Source organism: Hibiscus syriacus, unplaced genomic scaffold (assembly GCF_006381635.1).
Source record: "Hibiscus syriacus cultivar Baekdansim isolate YM2019G1 unplaced genomic scaffold, ASM638163v2 tig00020837_pilon, whole genome shotgun sequence".
In the NCBI taxonomy this organism is placed as follows: Eukaryota; Viridiplantae; Streptophyta; class Magnoliopsida; order Malvales; family Malvaceae; genus Hibiscus; species Hibiscus syriacus.
The window spans coordinates 102,910-108,341 of NW_024062500.1; the positions used below are offsets into that span (position 1 = coordinate 102,910).

The 5,432-nt window shown below is 34.3% G+C and overlaps 1 pseudogene; it reads right to left on the reverse strand.

Annotated features, from left to right (window-relative positions):
- Positions 1-2,741: 2,741 nt before the first annotated feature.
- LOC120209907 lies at positions 2,742-5,202 on the reverse strand (annotated as a pseudogene).
- Positions 5,203-5,432: the final 230 nt, after the last annotated feature.

A 5,432-nucleotide genomic window follows, 5' to 3' on the forward strand; every position in this document is an offset into this window, starting at 1 on the left:
TTTTATTTAAACAATATATAATATGTTATTTTTATATATGATTTTATTTAATATATACTTAAAATTATTTATTTAAAAAGTAGAACGCGTTCAACATAATTAATTCAGAAAATTTTCACAATTCAACCTATAATTATTAGATAAATTCAGCATAAAGTATTAGTTGATTTAGAAAAACCTATGTATAACGAAAATCGGGAGCCACATACTTATTCCGAATAAAGTTGAAAGCCAAACTCTAAAGAAGTTTCTCCTCAATTAGGCAGTCATGCATGCATTGCATCGCAATTTGCAGCCTTTACGGACCTAACACGGCTGCCAATGTCTTTGAAATTGACGTTATTATTTTTAAAAAAACTCCTAAAAGTTCATTTCTTAGAAAAATAGCTACAAACAACATTAATTGAAATAATACCCTTAAATTGCCCATATAGGATGTTCTCACATTATGTGAAAAATAAGGTTATACCTCGCGTTATGTGAAAAGTGAAATCAGACATTGCGTTCTACGAAAAACGAGTTTTATTATTGTTACCTTTATCCAAAAAAATAAATAAGTTTATCTAAAAAACCTAATGAATCTTGCGCCCAATAAAACGAGTGGTCCATTAAATATTTTTTATAGAATGCGAGATAATCATACGTGAGCATTTAGGGTATTTTTTTAATTAATTTTGTTTAATGTTATTTTTCCAATAAATGATTTTTTGAGGTTTTTTTAAAAGAAAAACACCTTTGAAATTTCAATATCTAAAAGACATAAGGAAAAAATTCCCCCTTAAAATATTTGTATAGATAGTCATTTTGTTTATTTTTTTTAAAAATTTGACCCCAATGTTTTTTTTTTCAAAAAAGAATTTATTAGATGAAAAGCATTAGTTGACTAACGGTAAACATCTTGTTTACGTGATTTTTTTTGTGTTCAATTATTGACATGATACATGTTATGTCATCAAAATGATGATGTGATATGTAACCACATCAATAATTTAACACATGTAAAAAAATCACATCCTGATATGTATTTCTCGTTAATTAATTAACAATTTCAAAAAAAAAAAGAATGAGAAATAAAATAATCATTTATACCAACATTAGATTATAATTTAATCAATACGAATAACTAAAAAATCCTCAAAATTCAAAACGTCACAATCCTAAACCTACCGTTTTACAAGCTGTGTTTGTGTTTGACAAACTCCGTCTTTTATTTTGACTACATCAAATATAATATAAGTTTTTATGGTTAGATTTCGCTCAGATATACCTTTTTCATGTGATTCTGAATTTTCTTTTAATTAACAAAACTAACTTTAAGAATATGTTTGTCACCGCCATCAATATCATCCAATTATATATTTGAAAAATGTTTATATATTAATAATTCATTTTATATATTTTAACGCCTTAATGTGTTTGTGTTGTTTTCTGTGTGCGATTTTTATTTAGTTTCAATGTTTTTTTTACATGTTTTAATTTTATTTTATTTTTCATAGTTTTCTCACATAACTCAATTATGTTTCATTTATATAGATAAAATTAAAATGAAAGAAGTTCAGATATAGAATATTTTAAATGGGTTTTAAAACATATAGCAAAACCAATGGATGACCTGGAGAATCAAACCATCATCAAAATGGTTATTTCTTGTAATTAAATATGACATGTCAATTAATTTAATGCATCACATTAATATTCTATTATGTTAATAACAATTGTTAACATCAAATGATCGAATTGATTGAAATGACCATCAACTCAGTTGGCAGAGCACAAGGTTCTTAACTTTGGAGTTGTGGGATTGAATCCCACGGAGGGCATTTCATAATTCGGAGGTCTCCTACGAAAGCTCTCAACCTGGCGTTGGGGCAACCTACTATCCTACCCCCTCTTATCCCATTACATATGGGAATAGGGTCAGCTAATTTAAATGATTGAATTGATGCTGTCAGTGATGAAATTGTTACTTCTAAAATATCATGAAAAAATACTTGCACAAACATCACTACCAGCTATATAGTTTACCCTATTCCTTAAGATGGGGGCGTCTACGCTAACACTGCAATTTTCTAAAAGCAAATGTACCGTTTCGTACTATGAACATCAACGAGTGGATAGGTACCAATTTGCAGCAACCTGGTTTCTTCCCTATAGAGATGGCGGGTGGGATGTAATGTTTTGGGTCAGTGTTTATGGAGTATTTGGACTCGAAGGACCATCGGACTTTACTCCGGAGAAGACAGCAACGAACAACATCGTAGCCCAGAGTCATCGGTTGGTTCGTGAGGTTGTTGAAGCTCGGAAGCTGGCCTGCTCACTGTCGAGTATTGACATCCGGCAGCCACCACCTTCGTGTTGGAGTAAGGTAAACACTGATGGAGCTCGGAGCTACTCATCTGGTCTTCGGGGTGTAGAGGGTGAACCGAGATGCGGAGGGAATTTGGACTGGGGGGGTTCGCAAAAGATATTGGTGTGTGTTCGGTGTTTGAGGCTGAGGTGTGGGGAGTTTTGGAAGGTCTTTTGCGGTCCTGGGAATTATCCGACGTAACTGGAATCCAAGGTTCTTGCATGTGGGTAGGGAAGCAAATCGGGTAGTTTCTTTCCATTAAAAAAAAGTACCATTTCGTCAATTAATGAATAAAAACTCTATATCTTTAATCAAAAGATTTCCCCTGCAAGGTCAACAACGTTTTTTCGCAGGCATAACAGTACAAGACAACGTCGTGCATTGTCATTAATCAGTTAATGTTTATGCCATTCATCATTGTTTTCCATTGTTGCAATGCAAGTTTCTGCCACTGTTGATGATCATCAACTCTTTTACACAGTCATTTCCGAAAACTCGGAATTCATCTGCAATTCTAGTTTCTACACTCCAGATTCATGTTTGATCGTATAAAAATCTCGGAATAGATTATGGCCAGCCAAGGGCTATGCGTGCGTAACCACACTGCCAACAACCGCAAAAGCTCCTCTTGCTTTTGATCCGTCACCGGCACTCCAATGTTACCTGTCGTCAATCAGCACGGGCATAAGTAGAAAGAACATATAAAAAGTTAAATAGGGAACATCACGATTCACGACCACCCCTCCTGACACATGTACAATCAGCTAGGCTCTGTATAACATTCGTTGGTTAAGAAACATAATTTTTTAGGCAATGGTTCTGTCAGTTATTAAAAGACACTCTTAGTAAGCTCAGTAAAACTGCATCCTCATTTAATGCCGTACACTACATTTTAGTTCTTAAAATGGTTTATGTATGAAAAGATAATGGGAGAAACAATCAGAAGGCTCAGCAACGACTATGTCATGATAACAAAGGGATAATGAGCGTGAAAACTTTGAAGACATGAGGAAATATCTCTCACCTCCTTGAAATTCACTATAAGACGCCTCCTTGAATCCCTACAACAATCGTAATGGCATGTCAAGAGCAAGAGCAAGATAATAAGTACCAATACAAATACCACATTGCATATACTCTCTTAACTTCCATGCAGAGCCTGGGACATTAATCTTCAAATTTCAAATGAATGCTTGCATGAATGTGTCGAAAGCAGGAAAAAAATAGGCTTTTCAAGAATGTGAATGTATGTGTGTGTGTAAAGGAGAGGGTGAACAAGAGAAAGACCAATTTCTGAAACAAACTATGAGATGACACATTGGATGCTCCAATTTAGCACGGAAGACATGGATCCGAAGTTCTGAACTGCATAGGCCATCATCACCACACAGACTCTTTCCCCAGGCCTTACCACGGCTATTCTTGCATGAAAAATAAGAGAATGTTAAAAGAGTTTTTTTTTCAAAAAAAAAACAATTATATCAACTTTACAGTTTGATATTTTCTTTTGTTTCCTAGATGATTTTTATCACATCAAATACAGGGTCATAAGGACCAGAAAGTTATCCGCAAAAATATGAATGGAATAACACTCAAAACCTCTGTATTCAAGGAATTTCATCCTTTCGTTTCAAGCATTGCTCCTTTTGACATGCATTTCTTTGTTGATTTTTGCCTGAAATGTTCACTCTTCATTCAACCATCATAAAAAATCCTCCATTAGTTATATATATTTTCTATATGCCACTACCGTAGAGGACTTGACAAATATCAAAACAGCAATGTCCACTTAGGAGATTATATGAGAACAATCAAGATCGGCCAAATATTTACACATATGACATGAAGAATAACAGAAAGAAATGAAAATCCAAGATAACTTTTTTATCTGATATACATGTAAACATTTAGAATCTTAAACCTGCCAACTTGTTAGAATTAATCATCTTTTTTTTTCTCCTCTCGAGAGTTGCATTATCCAATCAATCAAGTCGCCAGGCACACAATAAAAACATATAAAAATGGTTGCCAGATTCTACCAAAACATAAAGGGAAACAATTGCTGCACAATGCACACACACATACACCATATTTTTTTTTTTAAAAAAAAAGAGGCAATTCCATAAGCAGAAACAGATATGAATAAGGTAGTAGTGGCAAGCATTAATCAAAATGTAAACAATAAGAAAAGGAAGAACCAAAAGCAGCAGGTTCTCGAAATGAAAAGAAATGGAAGCTTTAATTTAGAATTAGATTTTGTGGATAGTAATGAAGTAGAAAGCAAGTACCTTTTAGGTTCAGCTATCATAATTTCAATCTCAGCCAACTGAGGGTCTAAGTCATTCATGTAGATATTCACATCCCCAACCATGGCTGGATCATCATTTACCATCAAGTCCATATCAGTCCTTCATGAATCAACATGTGACTATAGCAAAGCTTAAGAAATATACCTAATTCTCAGCAATCAAGTAAAGAAAATGGGGGGAAAGGGTGTAAATTGCTGACCTTCCACATGGGGATGTCTATGAACAAACTTTCCCTCCACCATCTCCTTATCCAAAACAATGAAAGTTTTCTCTGTTGATTAAATTTAAAAAAAAACAATTGAGAAATTTCCTCAAACAATTAAAAAAACGAAACTGGAGAGAGAGAGAGAGAGAGAGAGAGCAACTAAGAGGGTCTTGGTTCCAAGAGAGCTGCATATCGTACTCCTGCTGGAGTGAGAGGGGCTCTGATCCGGTGGCTTGAAGGAGAGCAGGGTCTTGCATCCACATGTGATACTTTGGGACATGTGCTTCCATGTATGGCACCATTATCACCTTCCGTCCTTCCAAGCTCACTCCCATGCTGCCTTCTCATTCGAGTTGCCTCGCTAACGATCTCACTCGGACACACCCCAAATCTAATGTGTGGGTTAGGCTTCTCACTTTCTGGGTTTCGCTCTGGGGTTTTGGCAAAAAGGTTAAAGAAACAACTTTCGATAGTGATCCGTATCCAATGTTCATATAATCTTAATTTTAACGATAATTGATTTTATTTAAAATTTAATAATTAAATTAATATTTTATTTGAAATTTATAAA